Source organism: Tympanuchus pallidicinctus, unplaced genomic scaffold (genome assembly GCF_026119805.1).
Source record: "Tympanuchus pallidicinctus isolate F22 unplaced genomic scaffold, pur_lepc_1.0 scaffold26, whole genome shotgun sequence".
NCBI lineage: Eukaryota > Metazoa > Chordata > Aves > Galliformes > Phasianidae > Tympanuchus > Tympanuchus pallidicinctus.
The window spans coordinates 13,594,788-13,610,126 of record NW_026294743.1 but is presented as its reverse complement, the minus strand read 5'-3'; the positions used below and the strand labels follow the sequence as shown (position 1 = coordinate 13,610,126).

At 46.2% G+C, this 15,339-nt stretch overlaps 1 long non-coding RNA gene across 2 annotated transcripts; it reads right to left on the bottom strand.

Moving 5' to 3' along the window:
• Positions 1-386: 386 nt before the first annotated feature.
• On the bottom strand, positions 387-10,996 carry LOC128084343 (uncharacterized). Of its 2 annotated transcripts, XR_008208481.1 has the most exons (5): positions 10,910-10,996; positions 9,534-9,642; positions 6,678-6,786; positions 3,505-3,584; positions 387-3,369 (listed from the first exon to the last, which is right to left on the bottom strand). It is a non-coding gene; the product is annotated as an uncharacterized LOC128084343 (long non-coding RNA). The 2 variants fall into 2 exon arrangements; XR_008208480.1 differs by having other exon boundaries at positions 387-3,584.
• Between the last annotated feature and the right edge of the window lie 4,343 nt (positions 10,997-15,339).

Genomic DNA, 15,339 nt, shown 5'->3' with positions numbered 1-15,339 from the left:
CCCAAGAACAGACCCATCACTGTCCACAGCCTCATCTGGGGTTATGGTGCTCACAGGGTTATGGGTCATGTGGAGCCCTGGGGTCACACTGAATTCTATGGGGTTATGCAGTCACATGGGGCTATGGATCAGGGCTTCACTTTTGGGCCACAGGGAACCCCAACCCCCTCTCAGGAAGAAATCAATAAATGCACTCCAACACCACCCCACCCCACATGCCCCCTTCTCACCCCAAACCCCTCCCCACATGCCCCCACACCCCCTACACCCCCACACTACCCCATGTCCCTGCTTTCACAAGTCCCACCTTTCCCTCATGCTTTGCCTTCTCCTGCGCAGCATCCTGCTCCTGCAGCCTGTGGCCCGTATCCCCATATTCCCCCATGCTCCTGTGCCTCCATATCCCCAGTGCCCCCCACACTTTCACCCACATCTGTGTCCTACACCTGCTTCAGCTCCACAGCAGTCACCCCAGCCCCAGCACCGTATGGTTGTATGGGATCTGGAAGGAAAAGGGGGTGAGGAGGTGGCCTGGAATTGATGACAGGCGTCCTGTCAGGGACTGTGGGTGTCTGTGAGGTCGCTAAGGAGCCCTTGAGGTGGTAAGGGAGGTCTGAGAGAGGAAATAAGGGGGTTCAGTGAGAGTCCAGTGGGGAACGTGGGGTGCTGCTGTGGAGGTCTGTGTGGTTTTTGGCCAGCTATGGGGGAGGAGTACCAGGTCTGAGAAGGCCAATAAGGAGCTGTGGGGTGCCGATGGGGTCTTGCTGAGGAAATACTGAGGGAGCTATTGGGGCTCTGAGGTAATTATGGGTGGGCTGTCATGGGAAGGTAAAGGGTGACCTTGGGGAAAGCAAGGAGCAGTCTGGGCGATAGAAGGGACACGTATAGGAATGCAAGGGGAATCCAGGCTGCGGCAAGGGGACAGCAAGGGGAAGAACAGGGGAACGTCCCAGGAACTGACTTCTTCTTTCAAATCCACATCTTCTGCTTCCTGACCTAGCTGCAAAGCTGCCAGAGGAGCTGCAGTACTGCTGCCCGTCTTCTGCCTGTGTCACAAAGAGATGCACGTTAGCAGGGTGCAACTGCCGTTAAAAAGCCAACTCCATAATTGCAGTCACAAAACCATCACCTTCAGGATCTGCAATTGAGCACAAGAACTTCTTTAGGTGAGGTGACGGAGCACTGGAACAGGCTGCCCAGGGGGGCTGTGGAGTCTCCTTCTCTGGAGACGTTCAAGATCTGCCTGGACACCTACCTGTGTGACCTGGTGTAGGGAACTGCTTTGGCAGGGGGTTGGACTCGATGATCTCTGGAGGTCCCTTCCAATCCCTACAATTCTGTGATTCTGTGATATCCATTAAGAGAGACAGAAAGAAAAAGCTACAAGGTAAGAGTTCTTTTTTTTCTTCTAGTCAGCACACTACAGCTAAATCTTCCATACTATGACTTTTTTCTTGATAGTGATGATCCCTTAACCTTTAGCACAGTGCTTTCTGTTGAGATTCCCACCAATGTCAAAGTATTAGTGCCACTTTTCTGCCTGTCTCTTTTGTTGTCTGTATTTTCTGGAATGCGGGGATTTCTTTTAGTGGCCTGCAAACACTGTTCAGATAACCAAGCAGTGCAGAAAAAGGCAGGGACAAGAGTCAGGGGCAAGAGGGTAATCCCAGGAAATCCTGTGTTGAAATCACTCAGTCCCATGAAGGAGCACAATCCACACAAATCAAATTCAGAGCAACCCAGCTCCTTTGGGGCAGAAAGGAAGGACGCCTGTATATTTCAACTGTACTAAGTCTGTAAGTACTATAAGCAAACTGAGTAACTCCGTCTTGCAAACAACAAAGGAAGTGCAGGCTCCTGGTGACAAAGATCCACAAGGACTTGAAGACATGAACATGCTTAATACATGATGAATCTCGAATGTGGGGTGTGGAGAAATCTTATATAGTGAGAAGGATTACTAAATGCAAAGATGACTGGATTTGTACCCATCCTCTTTAGTGAGAAGGCCAACTCCCCATGCTTTCGTTTTAGTTTAGATTTTTCAAGGGATTTAGGAAATTGAAGGCTCGATACCCTCAGGTGTCTGTAGGAACCTGCAGGATGTGTATGTGCAGGAGCAAGCCCCAGGAATTGCAAGTAGCAGTTCATTGTATGCAAAGTATGGGCAGTGCCATGGCCGGAGCACGCCCAGCTGTGCTATGGTAGGTCTGACACTGCTGTCAGCCCCTCAGATGCTTTGCGGGGACATCTCTCAGAATATAATGCAGAAAGAGAATTTATCTGGGGACAGCATGGTGAGGTCTGTGCCATGAACAAGGAAGATGCAGCACTGCAGACAGACTTTATGGAGCTGCTGCCCAGGGGATCCAGAGGCTCCAAGTTGTGCCCAAGCATGTGCCATTTTAAGAGATGTGAGATGTTCACTTTCATCCTCTCCTCCCTCTCCCAAGAGCACTACTATATCCACACACATGCCCATGTGTGTTCCTGCACCACAAGTCCTGGCAACAGGAAATAATTTCATGTTTCCACACAATAACTGCACTGTTGTAGTTCAGCTTGTGCCAAGTACCAGCTTCAAAACACAGCTCCTCCGCTCCCTTTGAATCACTGTGCACAGTTAGTGCACAAAAGCAAGTTCTCTACAAATTCACAACCTGTCTCTGCATGCAGCAATGACACAGCACCAGCACAATGTGGCAACGAGCGCTCTCTACCACACACAATTCAATGCAGGTTGCAAATGCATGTCTATTCTGTATGCACTTTTTTTTTTAAGCACCCAAGAAAGGTCAGCAGAACCACGCAAAGAGCTTTAAAGAGAGGGACACTTCACAGTGATTTCCCATTAATACTCAGTATTAATTGCTAAGGTAGATGCTCAGAAGTGCTGAGATGTATCACGAAAAGAATTGCTATGCTGAGACCAGGAAAATGCCAAACACAGGAATCAATTCTCAATGGAATTTGCCAACGCAATCCGTCTCCCACAAATAATGATTTCATTCAGACTATGAAAACATGGTAACCTATTATGCAGCATTTTATCAAGTCACTATCCCTGTACTAGCAGATGGGGAGTCTATAGTACAAAGCAGCAGATTCATTTGCCCAGAGCACTGTGATACCACAGTAGCAGGGCAGTGAGAGGTGTCAGGGCTGGGGGTGGATCTGCCCCCAGCCCTGCTCCCAGCAGCCTCACCACCAGCACTGACTGCAGTCCTGCACATGGATTTCCTCTGCTTGAATCCCTGCTGTGCTCATGCATGCTCCCTGCAGTTGTCAGGCACACACATGCATGCTTGTGCCCCTGGCTCATATTGTGGAGCTCTGCACAGACTGGGGCAGACAGCATCCTTCTGAGGGCTGAGATAGAAGGGAAGAGGAAAAATCCCATACATGACACAGAATTATCACACCAAAGTTTTATGAGGCTCTGTTACTAAACACAGTGTGACATGGGCTGTGAAACAATGCTGGGGGAGAAAACAAGGCATTTACCTGGTCTGAACAAGGTAGACATGTTCCTTGAATCTACAGCCATTACTCATCATTTCATCCTGTTCTTCCAGAAGCAAAAGCTGCACCAAGGGAGCAGGCAGAGGGTGGGGAGAAGAGGGAGAAAGAGCTGGTCAGTGAGCGGGGCTAAGCCAGACATGGAATAACGCACACAGCAAAACAGCCACATCAACTTGCTCCAAGACATGCTAAGTCTCGGAATTGAGGAGCAGAGTCATCAGATAGAAACTATCTCTGAATAAAGATGCAAATCAAACTGAGTGATTGTCTCTCTTCCAGCAGCCAGTCCAATGCTTACCACGAGACAAAGAGAGGCTGCCCAGGGAGGTGGTGGAGTCTCCTTCTCTGGAGATGTTCAAGATCTGCCTGGACACCTACCTGTGCAACCTGCTGTAGGGAACCTGCTTTGGCAGGGGGTTAGACTCTATGATCTCTGGAGGTCCCTTCCAACCCCTACAGTTCTGTGATACTATGATTCTGTGATCATGGTGGATCACCAATGTCCCATTTTAAGTCATTTTAACCTTTGAGTCACAAGGTGGTGCAAGAGATTAGTTTTTTGCAGCATTGTCTCAAAGCTTGCTAAGGAACACAGATGGACATGTCCTGGGCAAAGGCGGAGAAGTCCTTTGTCTGAGGGACACAGGACACTTCCAGGCAAGCCCCAGGCAAAGTTGGCAAAGTCTTTTGTGAGAACATTTGCAGGCCAGGGGCAATGAGAGAGAGAAAGAGAGAGAGAGATCAGCCACAGCTTAATGAGTGGGAAGCAGTCTTCTATGTAGGCTTAACTCAAGGAAGATGCCATCTCAGAGGTACTGCACACAGCTCTTACCTGAATGCCCAAGAATGCCATGCGGGTAGCAGAAGGAAAATAAAAAAGGGACGAACAATCTTGAGGAAAGGTGTCTGACATCAGAAGGCTCACAAGCTAATGGACTTTCCTGAGCCTGCTACCTGAGACCTGCTCCTTCCTCCTGGACTTGCTCTGTTGCTGTACCTGCTTGCTGCCTAAGGCCAGCCATGCTGCTGCTGCTGCTGCTGCTCTCCCCTGCACTTTTGCCTTGGACCATCAGAACAGCATGCAACAGGATGCTGCTGGATCTTGGTGGTGACTATTCCTGCTTTAAGCAGTTCTTGCTTCTTTTCTACCTTTCCTAGTGGGTTTCCCTTCCCCATCACCCTCATTCATAATAATCACTGGCCTCCCTTTCCCTGTCTCCCTATTTAAGATTTGTAATAAACTGGTCAAACCAGTATTTGGACTGGTGTTTCTTAATCTCTCTCATGTCAGGTATACATATACCAAAGAACCTCCTCTTCCTCTTATAAATTAGAGCTAGACACATAGCCAAGGCCATGGTCAGTGAAGGGCACAAGGAATAGAATAAGGATGGCTGACTCAATCTGGCCAAAGGATATTCCATACCACATGACATGAAGTGGAAAGAGTTTCAAAGGAGGTGGGAGTCCATCTCATGCTCTTCCACTACCTGGGGGCTAGCTAGGCATCGTTTGGGGATGGTGAGCAATTCCTGGTTCATCACTTGTCATACAGACACAAACACGCTACATAAATATAGTCATAACTACTATTATTTTCACTATCGTAGTAAATGGCTTTCTCTCAACTCATGAGTCCTGTATTTTTGCTCCCCTGATTCTCTCCTCCATCCCACTGGGAAGGGTGGTGTGAGTGAAGGACTGTATGGTGCTGAGCCACCCCACAGCAGGAGCACAGGGCAAGGGGGCAAGCAAGAACTGCACTGTGTCCAGGAAAAAATGAAAATGGCCTTGAGGTACACAAGTCAACTGTTTCATTTTCCAAAAAACAACATGAAACATTTCCCTCAGTAAAAGCATTTGCAAGGATATTTTAAATGACTGAAAGCATAGGAACCCATTAACGTTACACTGCTGACTAAGTGTTATTACACAAAATGCAGCAACTCCTGCAACCGATACCTCCAGGTACAACAAGCAGAAGGTGTTGGGTTGGTTTTGATGTAGAAGAGTTTGAGCAGAAATCTGAGGCCTTCATGGAAAGCGCCTTGCAGAGCACATCATCCCTGCACCAGGCAGAGCACTGCAAATCTCTCATCTTTCTGAACTTGAGGTTTGAAGCCACATGGTGTTTGTTGGGAGTTTGTGCCCCTAAACTCCAGAGCACATTGAACTGTTCCCTGGCAATTCACAGCTTGCAAAGTGTCGAACACAACAAAGAAAAGAAGGAGATTTAGGCTGGACTTTGAGAAATACTACTTTTCTAAAAGAGTGGTCAAGCACTGGAATGGGCTGTGATGCTGTGAAAGGAAGAAGCAAAAGCCACAGCTATGCACAGAAATGTGCTGGAAGGATTCAGTAGGAGAAAGAAACCAGCACAAGTCAACTAAACAGATTCCAAAGAATCAATTTATATCTCACAGAATTTTTCACACAAGAAGCACTGCTACACATACAGCACTGTATTTTGAAAGCAGCGTGTCCAAATCAGCCTCCTTACCCTGCTCTAACTGCTCAGCCAAACTCAGAAATAAAAGACACAACCTGTTTCTTTGCTCATGGCAGCAATGAAGCTCATGTTTTAGTGACACACAGAACTGCATCTCCAGCTACTGTGTGTCTCGCTAACCACAAGCTCAGTTGTGAGCTGTCACTCAGCCTGACACCACAAGCAGAAAATAAACATACATAAAGAGGTGCCCTTATCTACACATGCAAATCTGGGTGTGAAGAATAAAAGGCTCATTGGGCCACATGCAAAGCAGGCAGCAGATAGGCAAGAAACAGGAAGGAATGCAAGTCCAGCTCCTCCACACAAAAGACAGGGAGAGCTGAGTCAGCACAACGGGAGGAGTTATGGCACAGCTTAAGAGCTTACAGACACTTCAGCTTTCCATAGGAGGGTGCCTGGGTAACTCTCACCATTACTCTGCAGGGGTCTTACAGATGCTTCATACTGATTTTCAGTGCCTGAATTTGGGATAGTACTAAGCTGCCTGTGGCGGGAATGCTCAAGGTAGGCATGTGGACAAAGTTGCTCACAGAAGTCCAGGTGGCAAATACTGATTTTGTCCAGTTAATGGTTCTATGACTATGAATAAATAAAAAAAAAAAAATACAGAAAATAAAAAGCATGCAATCCTTTAAAAAGTTACCTGTCTACTGTTTTCTGTTGCTCCTGTCAGCACAACACCTAAGAGGAGCATTACATGTCCCTGCACCTGACTAAAGATGCATCCAAATCTATGTTCCATGCGGCTCCATCTGTGTAAAAAAAGAAACATGTACATAGATGTTTAGAAAATTCTATGTGCAGATAAAACTGCAAGGTGATTACATATTCCTTTTAGCAATAATATTAATTTATAATTCTAAGATAATTTTTCATGAAGTACTATGAAAGATCAGTGAAAAGGAAGTATATTATGAAGCATTCTGATTTGAAAAAACAAAAAATCTTACTAAATGCCTCCCCATCCAAAAGGAACCATTCCAGGTACTGTTAACTGCAGTTCAGAGCACCATAAAATGTGGCACTTTCCTTCCTACACAGGCTCCTCATTTCTCTAATTAATGCAAGATTTGTGGAAGTTAAAATAAATCAATGAGAACAGTTCTGCTGAGGTAGAAACCCACTGCTGGGACACCCCCCAGTCCTGTTCCCACCTATTTCTTCATCCCTCATCAATTCCCCTCTCAGGCTGATTTGCTCAGCACAAAACCTTCCAAAAGGCCGCAAATTAATCTCTGTAAGCAGGGCCACAGCTTGCATTATCCCCATCTTTAAAATCTGAAAGACAGGACACAAAAATGCAATACATACACAGCCCCTCCGAATTACATCTGCTAATTCTGCAAAGAAATCACTGCCTGTTTAATGGTAGTCGATTCATTCTTTATTGTCACATTAACATTTAGTGCTATCTGTAAGGCTTTCTTTCATCTGCTTTTATTTTAGCACTGCTGTTATTCTGGGCCAGCAAACAAAATGGATCTTACACCAAGTACGGAGGAACTTCTGAAAGGCTGTGTGCTACTTCCCCTGCTCCAATAATCTGCTCTTTCCACAGGTGGATCCCTAGTCAAGGCCTAACAGTTCCAGGTATCTCAGTTTCCCAGAAGCTGAGAAAAACTTCCAGACACTGGCTCTGTTCTGCAAGAGCTCCAGGACAGCAAAATCAGATCAAACTCCCCACATTCAGTTCCCTTGCTCTCCTCTCTCCCTGGTGCCACTGCTTCTTCAGACCAAGGTGCTTAAGAACAGCATTTAAGATCTGCCTTCACAGCCCTGATAGCCATTTCCACACTGCCCATTTCATGCTGAATTTGCACAATAGAACAATCAGTGGTGTTCCTTTCTCTCCCACTCGCTGTCTTACTGGAAATTCCCACAAGACAAGCCATAGGGTTTCACAAGAGGCAAGAGAAACGGAGGGAGATAAATCACACAGGGATTGCATTCGGGTGCAGCAGAGAAGTCTGCTGCCAGGGCTCTGAAGGAAAAAAGTGACAGCAACCTGCCACCATGTGCCTGAAACACAGCACAGCTTAAGGCAAGCCAATTCCTCACCTTTCCTTCTTTTCCACTGGTATCAAACTGCTCAAAGCTAAAGCTCTGTGAAATTCCCCTGAAGTCCCCAGTGCTGTGCAAGTTGCAAATCCACGCACGATAGGTGCCCCAGCTCCCCAGTACAACAGAGCTCTGTTCACTGCACATGTTCTCTGAAGAAAATGAGTATTCCAACAGCGAAAAGTTTGCAATCACAATCCTCCCTGTTCAGCTAACAGCTACAAACCTTCACTTGTCTGAGCTGTCTGCAACTGTGATCAACACCAACAGGATTTTACCATTCAGTGCCTGAGCACTGTAACCACTAACAAGGAGATCATTTCTTCCTCTTACCCCTAAATTTGAGGGTCCCTGTTAGATGCATGTGGTAATGCCAACATCAAAAGTACCACAACCACACCACTCAGCACTGCACCTTCCCAGTACTCCTGCTAGCACAGGACATGGCAGTCACTCCTGCACACAAAGAACAACCAACCATGCATGCAGTTTTTATTTTAACCACTCTGCCCTTGCCTGGCATTTCTTTCACCATTGAAGGAAGGAGCACCATCAGCTCCCTCTTTGCACAGCTGTGCGTTTGAACTCTCTGATTATAACAGAAATTTTAACATCTGATAGTTCCTCAGCATCACTTCATGTTGCTATATCAATGACTACCCAGAAGCCTGGCCAAATCCCAGCTGGCCAGGGAAACCTAACCCAGCCAGGGAAGTGAGAGCTCTCTACAACAGTTAGCCTTGTTACATATTACATATTAACAATGGCTCTACAGCTTGTTAGAAATGTTTTTCTCCACTATTTCTCTTCAAGACATGGTCATAGGGAATGTCAATAACAACAGAGAAACAAGATATTATTTAAATACTTCATACGTAGAACTTACATTCAACTCTAAAAGCACTGTAGGGCAAAAACTCCTCTCAAGTACACATCTTACACCTCACACCCTCTCCAAGTTCAATTTCTCAAGCATCCATGTGCTCCCCAGAGCGCAAGACTGACACTGACAAAAACAGTCAGCAAAACAAAGGGAAACACTCCTGCAGAGATGCACATCGTATACACCTCCCATATTACAACAAAAAGGTTCAGACTTTCCTAGTAGGATGGGAACCATAACTTCAGAAGCTTTACTGTAGACAGCAAACTTTTTATTATTCAGAAATGCAGCCCTCATAATAAATCATTTATACTCATCACTGTGATTAAGTCTAAGCATCAATGTCATTTGACATGAGCAAATCATAAGAAAGTCATTGCCCAGAATATAAAGCAAAAACAGTCTGTTTGAGAGCAGCATCAATGTAAGCGTACCAAATCCTAAGGATTCTCTACCTTGTGCAGTGCAACATAAAAACATTGGTCCACTAAAACAACTAAAGGTCAGACATATTAGTTAGAAAAAAATACATAAATCTGAAGGCTTGGATTAGTTTACCAATTAGTTTTGAGATTGCTCTTCTTAGCTTCTCTCATCAGCCACAACTCACAGCCTTGGAAGTCATTCTCATCATTTTCATGGAGCTTATGGTAGGGCCTGGTGTCGTCTAGGAAGGAAACAGACAGGAAGTTCACAGTTATCTTCTGTGTCGTGAGCTGCTGCACATTATAAAGTTCTCTGCAGTGCTCACTGCCACAGTATGCAAGCAGGCACACAGCTCCAAAACAGTTCACACATCCTTTGCTCTGTACTTCAGAGCAAAATTAGTTAAGCAGTGAAGGGAACAAAACTGCCACTCTTCAATATCAGCATATTAACTTCTGTTGTGATGTGATCAGCTATTGGGCATTTTCTGTTCCTAGAAATGATAATGCTAAAACCTGTATTTATGATTACCTTAGTCTCAACAACCACTGGGAAATTCACAGCACTAGGATCAAAAGGAAAAAAAGCACCACTGAAAGTACAATTAGCAGGCCACAGAATTATAGAGTCATAGAATGGCTTGGGTTCAAATGGACACCAAGGATCACCAAGTTCCAACCCCCAAGTCACAGCCAGGGCAACCAACCTCCAAATCTGGTACTAGGTAGGTTGCCCAGAGCCCTATTCAACTAGGTCTTGAACACCTCCAGGGACAGTGCATCCACAACCTCTCTGGGCAGCCTGATTCAGCACCTCACCACTCTCTGTGTAAAGAACTTCCCCCAGATGTCTACTCTAAACCTTCCCTCCTTGAGCTTAAAACCCCTTGTCCTATCACTGCCTACCCAAATAAAAAGTTGATTTCCCTCCTGTTTATTATCCCCTTTTAAATCATGTGGACATATATATATATATATATATATATATAGGGATGGGTGCGAGCCCTGACATGCATTCCTAAATCGGGGTAGCCCAATCTCAAACAGCAGCATGCTGGGTCACCCATTTGAACCAGCGCAGTCACTTGTCTCCTCCATTAAAAGAAGAATCACAGAAAATATTAGATCCAGTTGTTGATCACAGCAGCTCTCCAGAAGCTGCCAGTTACTCCATTGGGAGGAAGTTCTTGACAAGAAGGAAATTACTCCACCTGGCAGATACTAAAAGGTGGGCAGTGTGCTGATAAGGTCAGTAAAGAAAACCCACACCCGTGGTACATAGCTTTGAAAATCTGATTTGAAGAAGGGAATAGACAGGGCAGCCAACGCATGGAGCTAGAGCCTCCTGCTGACTCCCAGCTACCTCCCATTAACCACCCTTCACCATCCCAGCACCTCCCAGTATCCCCACCCACGTTCCCAGCGGCTCCCAGTAAATCCAGTCACTCCCGTTTCCCTATTGCAGTGGTCCCACTACATGCCGGTGACCCCCGATATCCTCTAGCCCACCTTGCATACACTCCCAGTGCCTCCCTATTGCCTCCAGGCAATATTTCTCCCAGCCGCTTCCCGCTTCGCCACACACACGCAGATCGCTTATGCCCTTTGGGGCGCCACAACCAATCAGCGCAGAGCCAAGCAGAGAACCCACCCCGCCTCCCCCGCCCGCGGAATAAGTGCACTCAGTGGGAGGTCCCGCCTTCTCGCTGACCAATGGGGGATCCTAGAAGAGTGGCAGTGCGGAGTACCAATAAGAGAGAAGTGACTGTGATGGCTTGTCCAGTGGGAGAATGAGGAATGCCTGTAACGTGTCTAACCCCCCCATTCTCGGAGGAAAGTTCTCGTGGCCTTATGTAGGCCCGTTATTGCCTTTAACCAAGTTACACGCAGGCTGCAGAGACGCAGCAGCAGGCGGCGACGTAGGCGGCGCGGAGGAAGGCAGCATCGCGGCGAGCGACGTGGGCCGGGCGGAGGGCGGGAGCGGCGCGACGAGTGACGACAGCGGAGCCAAAGGGCAACCGCAAAGGCGGGGTTGCGATCTCTCTTCCCTGCGGTTAGGGGTGGGGTCGGAGCTGCTTTCTGCAGCGAGGGGCGGTGGCGGTGGCGGTGGCGGTGGCGGGGATGGGAGGGAGGGCGGGCGATGGGGAATAGTCGGAAGGAATGCTTCCTTGTTGAATTTGTTTAAGCCCTTCCGTTATTCGGTGCCAAACGGGTAAAAGTCTAGCAGCCGTTCTGTCTATAGGAATAGAAGCCTCGCGGAGTTTTACGTCAGTTTTGTCCCAAAGCTCTCCATCAAAGGAGAATCCAAATTCAGGGACGTTTTTGCATATCCATTTGAGAAAAGTAGCTAATGCTGAGGTAGATACAGGCTGATTCTGAAACGTTAAAGCTAACCATAATGCTGCAAGATTTCCTTGCTGCTGCATCGTTAGCGAACCGCCCATCGTTCCCAAGCGCTCGCCTTCTGTCCTGCAGAACGGTGCGGGCGCCAATCTCTCCGTCGTTCAACCAGGTGGCGGTGCCGGGCCGGGCTCGCTCAGTCTCGGCTTGGTTTGCCCCCTGCAGTGGGCACCTTTTGCAGCACCTGATGCACGGACTCAGATATGAACGATCCAAATCATTTATTACAAGTTCTCACATCACTTATATACCTTCGCAAGTTTTCTTTTTCTATCTTTCACATCCACTCCTACAACTTTCCCTTGCTCCTATAACTTTATCTTGCTCCACAGCTGCTATTCTGAACAGTTTTTCTTGTATTCCCACAGTTTACTACCATCAGTCAACATTCCTGGTCAACCTCAGAGGACTAGAGGCTTGCCAGCATGGCTCCCATCTGCAAGGAGGGTCATAAGAAGGACTCGATGAACTACAGGCCTGTCAGCCAAGAACTAGTGCTGGCAAAGTTTATGGAACAGATCATCTTGAGTGAGATCGTGAGGCATTTATGAAACAACCAGGTGTACAATCAGTGAGCATACAGAGGTGTAAAATCAATTGGCATACAGATTTTTAGGCTAAGTAGGATTATTGTAATAGAAAGATAATAAGTGGAAAATGCTTACTGATGTTGTAGGCTCACAGTGTTCTCCATGAGGAGTGATCTCCAAGAAGAGATCCTTCCTCAGTGGCAGTCAGCTCTTAAATGGGGTCTAGGAGAGATGGAGCAAGGCTCCAGCCCTTCCAGTAGCACAAGTGAATTACTGGGAGTGATGGTGAATGGAGTTAAATCCGGTGACTGATCATGAGTGCTGATCCCCAGGGGTCAGTACTGGGTCCTATCCTGTTCAGTATCTTTATTGACGAAGAGATTGAATGCACCCTTAGTAAATATGCAGATGACACCAAGTTGGGAGGAATTATCCAACTTCCTGAGGTTAGGAAGGCCATACAGAGGGATCTGGACCGGCTGAATCATTGGGTGGAGGCCGACGGGGTGAAGTTCAATAAGACCAAGTGCCAGGTCCTGTACTTTGGCCGCAACAATCCTGCACAGTGCTACAGGCTTTAGGCAGAGTGGCTGGATGACTGTGCAGAGGAAAAAGAGCATCAACCAGTACCCTCAGGTCAGCTGAACATGAGCCAGCAATGTGCCCAGATAACTGAAGAAGGCCACTGGCTTCCTGGCTTGTATCAGAAACAGCAGAGCCAGCAGGAATAGGGAGATGATTGGCCTCTTGTACTCAGCTCTCATGAGGCTGCATCTTGAGTACTGTGTTCTTTACTACAGGGTCTTTATTACAAGGAAGACATCAAGGTCTGAAGTGTGTTCAGAGAAGAGCAATAAGGCTGGTGAAGGGACTGGAGCACAAGCCTTATGAGGGGTGGCTGAGGAAACTAGGATTGTTCAGTTTGCAGAAGAGAAATCTCAGGGGACCTTATTGTTCTCTACAGCTCCTTGAGAGGAGGTTGTGGCACGATGGGGGTTGGTTCTCCTGGGTAACTAGCAATAGAACTAGAGGAAATGGCCTCGAGTTGTGCTAGCAGGTGCCCAGGCACATGGTTGAGTCACTGTCCCTGGAGGTGTTCAAGAAATGTGTGGATGTGATAGTAAGGAGCAGGATTTAATGGATAGCGTTGGTTGTAGGTGATGATTGGACTAGATGATGTTAGAGATCTTTTCCAACCCTAATGTTTCTATGATAAGTAAGTGATTAATTAATTCTGTGATGCAGTGTGAGACTTTATCTGCCACTCATGACAGGAAGAAGTATTTTGTAGGGTACATACTCAGTGAACTGAAGAACAAGCTTGTTCTTCATCTTCCTCTGATCTTCCTCTGATTTTCCTGTTTTTCCAGTCCCAGCTTTAAGTTCTTCCCTTATGTACAGACTCAGCAATTTTGTGGATGCAGAATTATGCAGTGATGTCAGAAAATGACATGTGCATGTGAGCCCTGAAATGCAATATGAACTTATTAAGTGAGGCTCTCGGCTAAATTTCTAACTGCCCTCAGTCTGTAGAACTGCAGCTGTTTCCTGCAGTATAATGTCATCTTGTTCTTGTACGTGTACAGGCCCACCACTCTAAAATGGGAGGCATTACTTTCAAAGCAGACCTTGAACACTGGAACTCAGAGAGAAAAAGCCCAGGGTCTCAAAATCTGAAGTTAGCACTGTGTAGAAAAGGTGTTTGGGCTAGCTGACCTCCGCACATTGCTTACGACCAAAATCTTTTTATGAAGTAATTCCTCTGCAGTCATTCTCACCTGTTCCTTACACCAAATTCATTCTGGCTGTGTGTGACAGGACTCAGTTTTTTACTGCAGGATGACTCAGAAATGTCCTTGGTTTCAAATCTGAAATTTATTTTTCCCCAGACTTTTCATCCCTGTGGCTCCATCTCATAAGTTACTCACATGCATCAAGTAGCTGGATTCTTGTCTGCTTTCCTGCATTTGGGGTGCTCTGGAATACAAGCTCTGGAGTACAAGAAATTAACAATTATTAAAAGAAGTGATTTCAACTTACAGGCCAGTTCTTCACTAATATAAATCTGTCATTTATTTCACCGTACAGTAGTCTGAGATCAAAACAGCAAATGTTTCTTTAAGGTAGTGAAGTAACAGCTGTATTTCTGCTTCCTTACTGGGAGTTAGTGGCTTAGGCAATTGGGTTTGTTGCTATTGGAGCATCATCAGCGTGCATTCATTCTCTGTGCAGCCAGCATATAAAATTTGCAAGAGCTGCACACAGCATTTACTCAATGTACATCACTTAGCAGCCTACAAATAGACATCTGGCTACTGGACTAAAAAAAGCACTTGGTAATACAGGCAAATGAGTTAAGAACAAGTTTTCCTTTCTTATATAAATGATTGTATCTGTAAGAGACTGAATGGTGAACAGGCCACCTTTCCAGCCAGAAGAGGGGAGGATCATAGAATCATAGAATCACCAAGGTTGGAAAAGACCTTCAAGATCATCCAGTCCAACCGTTCACCTATTCCCAATAGCTCCCACTAAACCATGTCCCTAACACAACATCCAGCCTTTAATGAAGTACTGAAGTAATGAAGGATGAAGTACTGTTGCAACATTTTCTTGTGTTTTTAATACTTTCCTTCAAGGTCTAGGTGGCATTTTGCAGCAGTTAATAATTGTTATGGACACAACCCAGTTCTAATCACCTGAAGGACTAGACACTTTGTTCCTTTGACTGAGGCCTTATACTGGTGGTGAATATGTTTAAAAAAATCCTGTACTGAAAGTAAGTTTGGACTTTTGAGCAGAGTTTAATGGTTGCAGAATCCTCCCTGCCTGAATTGGAAACTAGGAAATCTTCAGTTTGCTTGAGGAGCAGTGTGCAGTTGTGGATGTTGGAGCCTCAGCTAATAATTCAACAGAGATTTCCTGGGATTAAGCTGTCAGTGAGGGTATGGTCGTCATTTAGACCACTGACACCTGAGTAGGGGCGTGTTGGCTGACTGTCAGCAACTG